The following is a 14,494-nucleotide window of genomic DNA, read 5'->3' as shown; positions in this document are numbered from 1 at the left end:
TTAAGGTGACAATTGGCCGCCTAAAAATGAAAGCAGAGAGACTCATATGCAAGGGAAAACATACAACAGGTCTGTTCCATTTGTACTGAGCCATATGACATGCAGTCTCCTCTCGACCCTCTTGGTACCCATCATAAGCTTTTTAAACCTACCCTAAAACCCAAGAGTTAGAAAGGGACGCATTACAAAGACTGAACATAGTTCTGCTTTCCACACTGAATGTCCACACTTCTTGCACCATGCCATGTGGCTCAGGTGAGTCTTGAGACTCCAAGCCATTCTCTGCAAGGTTCTGCCTGGCAATTATGGTCACTAGCTCAGCAAAGGGCATGATATGGCCAAGACTAGCCCATCAAACAGATAGGAAGGGTGTGACTCATGATAAAGGGAGACTTGTCGTCTCAGTGAGATGTTATCTCGGTTCTCCTATGCACATGAGTGGAGACTGCTGGTTCTGTGTAGGCTGCATAAGTTCTTGAGTCCCAAGTCTTCTTTATGGCCTCTCAAGAGTACTGAGGGGTTTTAGTGTGTTTGTTTTTATCTATTTTAGTAGGCTATCGACCCTGGTTGAGTTTAGGTCAGTTTCAGACAATTGTATGTTGATAAATTTACATGTCAGTTTCATCCGCAAAGCTTTCAGAGCTATGTGGCTCTGTCTGCTGTGAGTGCTGCTGTCATTGCTAGTGTAGGAGCTGGTAGTGATTCACCTAAAGAGGTGGCTCTCAACCTCCCTGATGCTGTGAACCTTTAATACAATGCCTCATGTTGTGGGGACCCCAACCATAGCTACTTCATAACTGCAACTTTGCTACAGTTACGAATTAGAATATAAATATCTGTGTTTTCTGATGGATGGTCTTGAAAGGGTCATTTGATCCTCAAAGGGGTCATGACCCACAGACTGAGAACCACTGACCTTCCCAGTCTTTCGAGATCACTGTCTAGGGTCAGATTCAAACATGTGCTATTTAGGAGTAGGCGAAAGAGCTCATAAACACCTTTCCAGGCTCTCTATCTCTTTCCAGGTACAACCCTCTGCCAGCTTTATAACATTTCTCTTGACAGCATTGACTGTATTCTTCTAGGAGTAAGGCTGCAGGACAGAGAAAGGGAAACTGTAACAGTTTTCTCCCAGGTCTGTAGCAGTACAGACCCTGCACTGAAGAGGAGGGTCCCTGATTTGAGTTTCAGGCATCTTTGGACTTCTGCGTTACCTCTGCCCACCCTGCCTACACCAGTAGCACCCATGCTTGGGGACTGGAGTATGAAAGCGGAGAAGCAAGACTCTCCCCTAGACCCTGTCAGTACTAGAGGCTGGATGGGCAGCAAGATGGCTCTGCAAGTATGAATGCTTGCTACAAAGCCTTACAACTTGAGTCTGATTCCCCAGAACCCACATTGGGGAAGAGAACTGACTCCTACAAGTTGTCCTCTGGCTTCTTTTCATGTTGTTGTGGCATACACACATACACACACATGCACACACACACATGCTCAAACACATAAAATAAATAAGTGTAACACACACACATTAGGGGCTCCAGCCTAAAGCTCTGTCACAGCTGGTGCATGACTGAGCCTGGTGCACTTCTGGGTTTACTGCTTGGAGTCCACACCAGGGACTTGGCTTGCTGAAAGCTCAAACCTTGCTCTCCTCTCATCCAATTGCTACGATTTGAAACCCTCACACTGCCTCTCTGTGCCCCCTGGGCATATTTCTGGCTGCATTCAGTGTGAGAGACTGAGTAGAACATGCTTACCCTGGCCTAGCCATTGCTAGAACCCTACAGGAACATTGTTTGTTTTCCAATTTTTTCTTTTCTTTTTTTTTTTTGTTTGTTTGCTTGTTTGTTTATCAAGACAGTATTTTTCTGTGTAACTTTGGCTGTCTTGGACTCACTTTGTAGACCAGGTTGGCCTCAAACTCACAGAGATCCACCTGCCTCTGCCTCCCTGAGTGCTGGGATTATAGGCATGCGCCACCACAACTGGCTAAACATTTTTTTTTTTAATTCTCAAAATACAATATAATAGGATGAAGAAATGGCTCATCACTTGTTGCTATTTCAAAGGAACCAGGTACAATCTACAGCACCCATTCAGTGTCTCAGAATCATCTGTAACCCCAGTTCCAGGGCAACTACCAGGCACATAGCATGTATACAGGCAAAACATGCATACATATAAAATAATATAAAACAAATCTTTAAAAAAAAACTAAAGCAATATAATAAAAAAAAACCTCTAATGGTGGGAGAAACATTTTTCTTTCTTTTTTTTCTTTTTGGTTTTTCAAAACAGTCTTTCTCTGTGTAGCCTTGGCTGTCCTAGACTTTGTAGACCAGGCCGGCTGGCCTCACAGCAATCTGTCTGCCTCTGCCTCCCTGAGTACTAGGATTAAAGGCATACGTGACCACGCCTGGCTAGAGAAGTATTTTCTTTTTGGTGCAGTCAAATAAATTACCATTTATACCCTGCAAAGAAGCCTAATGAAACTCACTGAGTCACCAGAAAGTAAAAAGAGACAAAGTAGGAAATAGGGCTAGTTAGTTGGAAAGGGAAAGAGGATCAAGAGGAGTTGGAGAGGGCAAGGGAGGGTAGCAGGGATGGTGAAGACGATCAAAATACAAAATGGATGTGCATAAAAAATGTCACAATGAAACCCATTATTATTAGCCCTTTAAGAAGACCCATGCTGTTTTCAGTACTCATAAACCATACACCATAAATATCACTGAACATGTACCATGACACACTTAAACAACTATTCCTGTGAGAGAATTTATAGAACACTGTCTAGGAATGTATTTACTGAAATTTGGGAGAAATGCTTTATAAGCCCCTTTCACACTATCAGCAGGGCTCCCCTAAAAAGTGGCATCTTCAGTATGTTTCAGTATGACATTTTAAAAGTTATATACATTTTTTCATTTGCATAGCTTTAATTATGGTAAATATTGATCATTTTCTGTTTTATGTGAACTGTCAGTTCAAATTTTTTTTCTACTGGGTATTGTAAAAATTGATTTGTAAAAAGACTGTGTGTTCTAATGAGCTCAAAGTATTTATGTTCCAAGGGTAAGGGGAGAATGGCCCTTAAATTATATATTTAAAAATACTTAAAATCAGGCCGAGTGGTGGTGGCCCATGCCTTTAGTGACAACACTCAGGAGGCAAAGGCAGATGGATCTGAGTTCAAGGCCAGCCTGGTCTACAGAGCAAGTTCTAGGACAGCCAAGGCTACACAGAGAAATCCTGTCTCAAAAAAACCCAACGATAAAATAAAACACTTTAAGTCAGCTTTAAAAGAAGATGACAAACGGCACAGCAGTGATTGATGTAACTTACTGAACTCCGTTCTCTAGTAACCTGTTCACATGATGTAATCATACGATAGTCAGATGAATGTCAGAAAGACATGGCAGATGTTCCATCTTTACCCAAGCATAAAATCCACATCTCTTAAAACTCATTTTTTCCAGACCAGTGTGTTAGTCCAGTCCTTTACTCCCAGCAGAGGCAGGTGGATCTCTGTGAGTCTGAGATCAGCCCATTCTGTATATCTGGCGCCAGGACAGAGAGAGCTACACAATAGAGATTCTGTCTCAAAAAAACTAAAAATAAGAAAACAAAACAACAACAACAAACAAACAAAGAAACAAACAAAAACCCCAAAACAAAGTAACAAAAAAAATTCCACTTCCCCTTAATTCAGTACTTTTTTTTTTAAGCTTTATTTATTAACTTTGTATACAGCACACCAGAAGAGGGCACCAGATCTCATTATAGATAGTTAGGAGCCACCATGTGGTGGCTGGGAATTGAACTCAGGACCTCTGGAAGAGCAGAAAGTGCTCTTAACCTTTGACGCATCTCTCCAGTACCCAACACAATACTTTTTATATACTGTTCCCAGACATTGGTTCACCTGACTTGAAAATCGGCATCAAGGAAATCAAATTCACCCATACATATTTTTTCACTCTTCTCTCTCCCCTTCTCCATTCTTTCTCTTTCCCTCCCTCCTTGCCTCCGTTTACTGTGCTGAGATTACTCCCAGACCATGTGGACTAAGCAAGAACTGAGCAACACCCAGCCTTGCCATTCTCTTTTTGTTGTTGTTTTTCAAGACAGGGTTTCTGTGTATAACCCGCCTATCTCTGCCTCCCAAGTGCTGGGATTGAAGGGCACCACGCCTGGCCAGTCATTCTCATAAAACCCTGATTTACATCATGATCAGCCAGTCAACAAGGACTACTAATTTAAGAAAATTGAGTGTCAGACAGGTGGCACACATCTATTATCTAGCATTAGGGGAGGGTTTGGGCTACGAAATATGAACTTGTCTTAAAAATAAAAGTATCAGATCCTTCCTAGTCTTTGCTAACAACAATTCTTTTTTTATATATAATTTATTTAATTTTTGTATGTGCATCAGTGTGAAGGTGTCAGATCCCTTGGAAATGGAGACAGTTGTGAGCTGCCATGTGGGTGCTGGGAATTGAACCTGGGTCCTTTGGAAGAACAGACAGTGCTCTTAACCACTGAGCCATCTCTCCAGCCCCCTAACAACAGTTCTTACCTGAGAACAGATCTAGGAGCTAGGGAGAAAGCTCTATCCAAAGATGTTTGCCTAGCAAGCCAGAGGATCTGAGCTGGTCCTCACCTCTAAAGTAAAAAGCACTTGTGGCTCTTACAGAGGACCTGTGTTCAGTTCCCAGCACCCATGTGGTGGCTTACAACCATCCTCAGGGAACTCTAACACCCTCTTCTGGCCTCCTTAGGTACCTGCACACACCTGGCACACTACATACATGTGAACAAAATGTTTATTTATACACGTTTAAAGAGGCGGATATGGTGAGCTAACTCAGGTAAAGATTCTTGCTACACAAGCCAGATTGGGCTGAATTTGACCCCTGGAACTCATGGTGGAAGTAGAGAACCCATGAAAGTTGTTCTCTGACCTCAACATGTGCATTGTGGCATTTGTGTACACACACACTTTTTTTTGTTTTTTAAAGGTAGACAGTGAATTGAGGCTGGAGAGATGTCTAGCACTAATTGAGTGCTCATCTTCAATCCCAGCACTCGGGAGGCAGAAGCAGGTGGATCTCTGTGAGTCTGAGGCCAGCCTGGTCTACAAAGTGAGTTCCAGGACAGCCAAGGTTACACAGAGAAACTCTGTCTGGAAAAAACCTGGGGGGGGGGGTTCTCAAAGCTCCTCAAAGCTCAGGAACAGGGATTGAGAAAGATCCTGAGGAAGGTATTTGTGCTTGCTGTGTATTTTGTCTGTTATCCACAAGCTCCAGTTATCTGGAAAGAGGAGCCTCAGCTGAGAAACACCATCATGTTGCCTGTAATCAAGTCTGTGGGGCAGTTTCTTGATTAATGATTGGACATGAGCAACAAATGATTTAGGAATATTTGTATTTTTTTTTTTCAAGACAGGGTTTTTCTGTGTAGCCCTGGCTGTCCTGGAACTCACTCTGTAGACCAGGCTGGCCTTGAACTCAGAGTTCTACCTGCCTCTGCCTTGGTCCTGAGTGCTGGGATTACAGGCGTGTGCCAACACTGCCCAGCAGCACACTATGAATATTAGTGTCTGGCATGGAACCCCAGTACAGCATTAGAAAGCGGTCTGCTCAGCTCACTCTGGGTAGGTGTGCTGGGCTGTACAAAAGCAGGGCAAACGAGCCATGAGTAACAAGCTAGTACAGTGTGCCTCAGTTGCCTCCAGTGTTCAGTTCCTGTCTCCAGGGTCCTGCAGGAGTTTCTGCCATGGCTTCTTGGAACTTGCTGTGTAGACCAGGCTGGCCTTGGTTGGATCTCCCCTGCCTCTGCTTCCTGAGTGCTGGGATTAAAGGCATGTGCCACCATGCTCAGTTCATTGTGTTTTATTACAGCAATAGAAACTCTAACTCACAGTGTCCAAACCAAACTTTGTTTTGAAACAGGGTTTCATGTAGCCCAGGCTAGCCTCAGGCTCCTGATTCCCAATCCTCACACCTTCACCTCCGAACTACTGGGATTATAAGTATGCACTACCACACATGTTTTAAATTCATACTTATGTATATGTGTCTTTCTGTGTGGCCCTGGAGCTCACTCTTCCTGAGTGCTGGGATTACAGACATGAGCCTCCATGCGCAGTGTGACCATATATCTGCAGTGTGCAGAAGACAGTTGGACATCCCAGTTTTTAGAACACTAAACATAGCTAAGAGTCAACTGGCAGAGAACAATGCTGAGTGGACAACAGCCATTTGACTTTTCTGATTAAAAAGCTTCTCAAATACCATCAAGGAGAGGGAGGCCAAATGCTCAATTAAAAAAAAAAAAAACCTCTATTAAAGGTTAAAATAACCACTAGATAAAGTCTGTGAGCACTCACATTTTGAATATCAGCTTCTTTTTCCATTAGTATTCTACTGATATTCTTGATTGTCTGTGCTTAGAAATGGCTGGAGTTGTTGAATGACCAGATAGACATCTAGCTGATGAGCAGGAGTCTGATGGCTTATTAGTTAACCTTCAAGTCATTATTAAGTGACTCATTCTAATGAGCCAAGTAATCTCTTTCTATATAAAAGTCTCTTTAAGGAAATTACAGGGTCTTGGGAGCAACTTACATTGTAAAGAAAATCTCATGCATGTAAGAACATTTTTCTTCAAATAATAAAAAGCAGTAGAACAAACTGAAAACTAACTAGTATTTTGTTTCCTAATTTAAATATCTTGGTAAAACTGGCACCAATTTTGAAAACAAATGGGATCAAATCAGATACAACAAAAATGCTTGGCAGACCCAACTCTATCGCTATCCTGGAGTTCAGATACTAAACTTCCTAAGTTATTTGTTGCTCTTTAAAAATAATTTTTAAAAACATCACAAAATGTCAAGGTACACTATCCTTGAAGCACCCAGGAAATCTGAGTCGCTGAGTCAGTGTGTAAGATTCAGTGACTGTAACTCCGGCTTCAGCAAATCTAATGCACAGCTCTGTAGTAGATTGCATACCAGGCATATGAGGATAAGGCCCTGGGCTGAAGCCTTAGTGTCCAACAGAAGCCCACCCAACCCTATCTCACCCCATAACACACAATTTCAAATTTGTCTTCCCAAAGACAAGCAAAAGAAAGTTATGGTGACTTTTCTGGGAAATATTTGGCTTTCATGCCTTATTTTTTACTCCTAAGTTTATATTGTAAACCTTACAAGTTTATATTAACTAAACCACATCCCTTGGTCAGCAGACAGGAGCAGGCCTATATCTGAATCCTGAAGCTGCCATTTAGAATACAACTTGACACACACACACACACACACACACACACACACACACACACACACCCTTTGTAGCTTTGGCTTGCCTGGAACTTGCTATGTAAATCAGGCTGGCCTCAATGCCCATGCCTCATCAGTGCTGGAATTAAAGGTGTGTGCCACAAGCTGGGCTAAATTTGAACTGTTGATCCTCTGTCCTTTAACTCCCAAGTACTGAGATTATAGGAAGCATACTATCATGCCTGGTGCTCACCTCAAGACTAATAACAGTGTCTGCCTTTTGAGTGGGTGAATAACTAAATGAGATAATAAAGCATTTAAAACATTGCCTAACACAAAATACTAAATGTTGGCTTCTGTTTATATATTACCCTCATGAAACAGCCTTAACAGTCAGACTATATCAGATACTCCATAATAATGAAAGAGCACCCAGAATAATATAACAGAGGAGACTACAAGAAAAAGATTTCTTTGCAGTGTGCTTTCTCAAGTTAGGCAGTTTTCAGCATGACCTAAGTAAGTGGTGACAAGCAATGGGAAAAGCATCAAAGACATTTTGAGGGGCTGGAGAGATGGCTCAGTGGTTAAGAGAAGCACTTGCTAATCCTCCAAAGCATTTGGTTCTATTCCTAACATCCACATGGTGGCTCACAACCATCTACAGCTCTAGTCCCAGGAAATCCAATGCAATGCCCTCTTCTGGCCTCCATGAACACCAAGCATACACATGGTAAACAGATATACATGTAAGCAAAACACTCATAAACACAAAAAAGACCAAACAATCCCCCCCCATATTTTCAAAGGTACAGTACTGTGCAAAAGAAAAAAGAAACTCAAAAGCAGGGCCCATGGGCTACATACCTGTTATCTTAACACTGAGAAGGTAGAATTTGGAGGAGAGGTGTTCAAGGTCACCCTTAGCTCCTTAGCTTTAACACAGATCCTCATCTTGTGACCCCCCCATCATAAAATTATTTTCATTGCTGCTTCATAACTGTAATTTTGCTACTGGTATGAATCTCAATGTAAGTATTTATCTGTGTTCTCCAATGGTCTTAGGTAACCCCTGTTAAAGGGTGGTTTGGACACGGGACTCCTGGGGGTCATGACCCATAGATTGAGAACTAGTGGTTAAACGTTAAAGACCAGCATGTTTTCAAAAAAAAATGGAAATTTGAGAGGACTGTTTAATTAACTAGGCTGCCAGACTCTGAACAGAAAATCCAGCATAGCTATCCGGAAAGACAAGAAGTATGTGCATCCTCCTAAGACATGGAGTTTTGTTTTGGGGGACAGGGTGGGAAGGATCTTACTGTGAAGCCCAGGCTTGGCTTCAAGTTCATGTTCCTCTTCCTTCAGCCTGCTGAGTGCTGCATTACTGGTGCATGCTACCAACAGCTGACACAGAGGCCTGAAAATGGCTGCGTATTCATATACACAGTACGAGCTAGACTTTAGCAACATGCTCTTATGAGAAATGAAATGAGGCTAAAACAAAACCTTTGATAAAGACTCTTTTGTCCTCAGCATTAGACTTCCCCGAGATGGGAATGCAACATCACAGAGATCCAAATGTGCATTAACAAGCTACCGAGGATAACCCATGACACCTGCAGATGATAATAACCAAGCATGTACTGTGTTTCAGGTGTTACTGCATGTTTTTCATGTGGACTAATTAATCTTCAGCATTAACGTACAGTGGGTATTTTATTGTCTCTACCTTTAAGCTGAGGAATTCAATGAAGCATAGAGATCAACTTGCCCAAGCAAGCTAATAGCAACTGTCCCAAAGCAGTCTGGCATCAAAGCTCACGTTTCAACCACTAGTTCTCAACCTATGGGTCCTGACCCCCAGAGGTCCTGGGTCCAAACCACCCTTTAACAGATGTCACCTAAAACCACTGGAGAACATAGATACTTACATTGAGATTCATACCAGTAGCAAAATTACAGTTATGAAGCAGCAATGAAAATGGGTCTCAAGGTCCCATTTTATCTTTAAATATGAATGTATCTCCTCTTAATCTATGGTATTGAAAATGTGCAAGGTTAAGATGGAAGCTGGGATAAAAAGTTCAGAACATCACCAAGACACAGATCCTAATTAATCACACCCCTGGCAGGACTGTCAGATCACAGACTGGTCATGCCGTCATGGATAATTCTCATTAACAAGATTTTACCACAGCTTTATTCCTTACCCAGTAAACAAGTTGTTTCCATCTTCTTCCATAGTATCACATAATCACTGGCTGGGTTTCCTCTTCTCTATTACCTACGGGAAGAAACAATCTGTGAGCATGGGCTGATACATAGCAAGAAAAAAGCAATTTTATAAAACTTATATAGAAATTCAGAAAAGGATTAGTATGTTAAAACACAGTGAAATCCCTATAACTTTCTGACATTGACATTTTAAAAAATAGGAAACAATATGACCCATGTTTGAGCTAAGAGCAACCAAGGATTCAGTCATTTACAAGAAGAATGAGCCATAAATGCAAGCATTAAAGGTTAAAAAAAAAAAAGGACATCTGTAAAGATCACACGTTGTCTTTGCATATAACTTGAAACTGCACAACTGAAAAATCATGCTAGCAAAAAGTATTCCAGTATCAAAAGCTAAACTTATTTATGCACAAGTGAAATGCTTAATAGTTTGGAGAGAGTGTGAAATGACTCCTTTGTGTCAACTGGGTTAATGACCTAGATGTAAGCAGCAAATATCTTTAAAAGCAACATATTGTGTGCACAAGGACATTGTATTAAACAAAGATAACTACAGTTTATGAGTTCAATAAATTACACATGTAATCACTTTTTAGACTTCTGACACCTTATTTGGAATTTAATAAAACTTGATTGGTGAATTAGCTGCTATGTAACAAATTCTCTCTTTTATCAGCCTAATGGTGAACACAAGAATTCCTCTTGAAATAAACTTTCTTTTCGAAAATATGCACCCTTTATATGGGGCCCCACCACTCAGGTCCAGTCCCTTAGAGTGGGTGGTTCCCTGAAGAATGGCTGTCAAGATCCCAGAATGGTTGTCAAGAAAGGGAAATTGCTCTGCATTCTACAAGGGGAAGAATTTGTTGTTTTATCTCTAAAAGGGACTGGGAGAAGAATGTCGAGAGGGATGGAGAAGAAAAGAAGAGCCAGCACAATAGGGCAAAGCTGGGATGGGGGTGTGTGTGAAGAGCTCAGGCCAAGGACAGCTGAAAGTTGTCTGCATTAATGCAGAGCTAGGCTCTCTCCACCTCTATTTTGCTCCTTTTCTTTAGTTAGGTATACAAATCCACAATGCCCTGTGTGAATAGAGCCTTTCTGAAAACCAGAGGCACCAAGTTTCACATCTGGGTGCACTTAGCACAAATCAGTAGCACAGGGCAAGAAAGTCTGGGCCCACAAGGCAGAAGAGTTGCAAGACTGAAACTCACAACTACTTTTAGGAAGAGCTTTATCTACTAGATGTTATAGGCTGCAGGTCTGAGGCACTTACCCAGACAAACTACTGACACGGTAAGGAATGGAGCCTCAAATTCAATCAGTATCCCCCTCTCCCAGCCACAAAATGAACTTCCAAAGTAAAAACACCCCCAAAGCTAATTAATTACAGTTAAAACCAAGTAATTTAAATTTAATTCTAGATGTCCTCTCCCCAAGCTAATTATGTTAATCACCTCTACACTCAATAGCATGTAGGATATGTAATCACGTGGAATTTATGCTTAGCATCCTGCATTTGATCCTAGTTTAAAGGCCATGCCAGGCATGGGGGCACATGCCTTTGGTCCCAATGCTTTAGGGGCTGAAGAGGGTGAATCTCTTGAGTTCGAGGCCAGCCTCCTCTGTGATGCTAAATACAGTCTCAAATGCAGGGCTTCTCTCAACAGGCAAGCATTCTACCAATAACACCATATCCCCAGCCCACAACCTTTATTTCTTATCTGAGGCTGTAGCTCAGTGATAAAGTGCTTGCCTGGCATGCTCAAGGCCCTCAGTTCAAATCCTAACACCACAAATCACAAGTGAAATCTGACTCTGTATTTTATTATATTCAATAAGACACTAGAAAAATCTGTTCATTTATAATGGTTGGCAAGAGCACAAAAGTAAAAAAGCCTTAGATTAAGCATCAGGGAGGGGGCTTGAGCCTACAGCCCAGATTATCCAGTTCTGAGCTGTGACACCTTTGACAACTCACCTATGACTTGGGACCCCTACACTTCCTTTCCTATAATGGATGTAAGTTGTACTCCCAAAGATGCTGAAAAGATCAATAAGAAAATGTGTATAACTGCATTATAAACAGACAAGAACTGTACATGTGTGATATTATCCTGGTGAGAGCAGAACCTGGTACTTAAACATTCCAGGAGCTCTAAGCAAGCTGGGCTGAAAGAGTCAAGTCATCTAGGCAGAATTCAAAGAATTCTGAAATGTGTTTGGCAACTGGTTCTTCATTTTTGTTAAATAATATCTAATTTTAACCAACAAGCTTCATAGGGGCTAAAAGACATAATTAGATGAGAATCCTAGACTGAGAATGTCTTCTTACTAAAAATTAAATTAAGATGAGCAAAGAACAATGGCTTAGTATGATAAGTGCAAACAAAAGCAATACCAAATTCCACCTATAATGAGCAGCAGAGGCAGCCACGGCAGTCTCCTTAGCACACATCAGATTTCCCATTTCATCACTGTGGAATTCCTCCCCCACCCCCGACAGGGTTTCTCTGTATAGCCCTGGCTGTCCTGGGCTCACTTTGTAGACCAGGCTAGTCTCGAACTCACAGAGATCCATCTGCCTCCCCGAGTGCTGGGATTGAGCCACTGTGCCCAACTCACTTTGGAATCCTAATCCTACTTTATATACCTGTACATACAACAAATACTGTTAATTGTGAGAATCTAACCTTCCAACATATAGTCACACTATTTTTAAATCAGTAGTTCTGTTATCAAATCCTCCTTAGAAATACCAGAAAATGGGCTGGAGCACTCAGGCTCTTCCAAAAGACCTGGGCTCAAATCTCAGCATCCATGCCAGGAGGTTCACCACTACCTGTAACTTCAACTCCTGGGTTCCAATGCCCTCTTCTGGCTTGTAAGGAGAAACAAATAACAATGGTACCTCAATAAATAAATAAATAAGGAAGGAAGGAAAGGAGGAAGGAAGGAACACAGATTAACAATGGGCTGGAGAGATGACTCAACGGTTGAGAGTAAAAGCTGTTCTTACAGAGGACCCAGGTTTGGTTCCCAAGCACCCATGTCTGGTGGCTCACAAGTACCTGTAACTCCATTTCTAGGAGAGCTTCTTCTGGAGTCTGTGGGCACTGCATTCACATTCATATATCCCTCCACCTAGACACACACACACACACACACACACACACACACACACACACACAATTTAAAGAAACACTAGACAACAGTTTCACAAGCATAGAGCTGCAACTTTAACAGGGAGGGGACATGTGGAGACGTCCACTGTACCCCTACCAGACATCACTGTTGTTGGTCAGGTCTCAAAACGAGAAAGGCGTCAGTGGCATTTTACAGAACAAAGCAGGGTCAGACTTAGTAAATGACTAGCCCACACATGGCCAAGGGATTAGAGGCATCTAGGGCCAAGGTACATTACAGAAATCAGGGAACACAGTTCAGTGTTATGCCTATGGTTTGAGATTACTGAACTATGAACCTGTCCTTTTCCACAAAGCACTTTAGAACTGACCAAGCAAGGAACAGTAGTAGTATAAGAGAACCTTTTTATTTTTATATTATTGTTGTTGTTGTTTTGAGACAAGAAGAATTTCTCTGTGTAGCCCTGGCTACCCCGGACTCATTTGTAGACCAGGCCTGCCTCTGCCTCCCTGAGGATCAGAGGTGTGCGCCACCACACCCAGCTGAGAAGCCTTTTTAGTGCTTTGATTTAGGCTCTTTAAAATATAAACATCAGGCCTAGCATGGTGCCTCAGTACTGGCATCCCAGCCACCCAGGAGGCTGGACCAAGAGAATTGCCTTGACTACATAGTTCTACAGAATAAGTCCCAAACTCCAAAAACAAAACAAACAAACAAAACTTTAATAGATTTTCTCAGTTTTAAAATTCACCAAAGTAAACTGGGTGGTGGTGGCATATGCCTTTAATCCCAGCGCTTGGGAGGCAGAGACAAGTGGATCTCAGAGTTTGAGTTCAATCTGGTCTATAGAGTGAGTTCCAGGACAGCCAGGGCTACACAAAGAAACACTGCCTTAGAAATAAATCAATAAAAATTCACCAAAATAAAACTAGATGCTAACAAGGAAAAAAAAATATAACTTAAATTTCATATAACAACAGTAAATTAAGAAAACATTCAGTGACATAAGCCATAGCTCTAGCTCAGAGGTAGATCCCTGGCCTAGCATGCCTGAGGCCCTGGTTTTAATCCTAGCACCCTGGAGTGGCAGCCAGAGGCGATTTCACAGACTGTTACCCAGGCACAGAAAGGAACACTTGAAACTCAGTTGTAGCCCTGGACAGAAAAGTAGTCATTGGTAAGCCATTTCTACTCTGTGCCATGGAGAATGAAGGGGTATATCTGTGAGTTCAAGTCTAGCCTGGTCTATACAGGGAGTTCCTGGCCAATCAGGGCTGCAAACTGAGATGTCTTAAGTAAAATTATAGAGGCTGAAAAGCAAACTGAATGGTGCTAAGAAAAACTTGGACTGCCAGTGAAAAGGGGGACAGCAGGCAAAACTGAAGAATGGCCAAAAACTTCAATGCCCAGACTTCCACTCTGGCTCCTAGTGGCCACTAATTGAGGCTGGCAGGCTTATTCTCCAGGAAGGTGACTGGAGAGACTCTGGGTATAGACATACCAAGGGCAGCACAGCAACAACACAGGGCAGGAATGATGAGAAATGGCAGACAATGGTGTTCTAGGACAGCCAGGGCTACACAGAGAAATCTTGACTCAAAAAACAGAAACAAACAACAACAACAACAACAAAAGAAAACTCAAACCAAAAATGTTTATTCCTTCATGCTCATGCTCATAAGTGGAGAGACTTTATAAAAGATAAAAAGTGACGCTGGGCACGGTGGTGCACGCTTCTAATCCCAGTGCTCCAGAAGGCGGAAGAAGACAGATCTCTGTGAGTTTGAGACCAGCCTGGTCCACAAAACATGTCCAGGACAGGCA

General features: G+C 42.0%; 1 protein-coding gene across 8 annotated transcripts in view; it reads right to left on the bottom strand.

Moving 5' to 3' along the window:
- Nucleotides 1–14,494, bottom strand: part of Usp49 (ubiquitin specific peptidase 49) — a 77,563-nt gene that overhangs the window by 33,999 nt on the left and 29,070 nt on the right. For all 8 annotated transcript variants that reach the window (XM_060369578.1, XM_060369580.1, XM_060369583.1 and 5 more), the window contains exon 2: nucleotides 9,499–9,572. The gene's annotated coding sequence lies outside the window, so the exon portion shown is untranslated. The remainder of the gene's footprint in view (nucleotides 1–9,498; nucleotides 9,573–14,494) is intronic.

This window comes from Meriones unguiculatus, chromosome 16, assembly GCF_030254825.1.
Source record: "Meriones unguiculatus strain TT.TT164.6M chromosome 16, Bangor_MerUng_6.1, whole genome shotgun sequence".
NCBI classification, from domain to species: domain Eukaryota; kingdom Metazoa; phylum Chordata; class Mammalia; order Rodentia; family Muridae; genus Meriones; species Meriones unguiculatus.
This window is presented reverse-complemented; position numbering and strand designations above follow the sequence as displayed.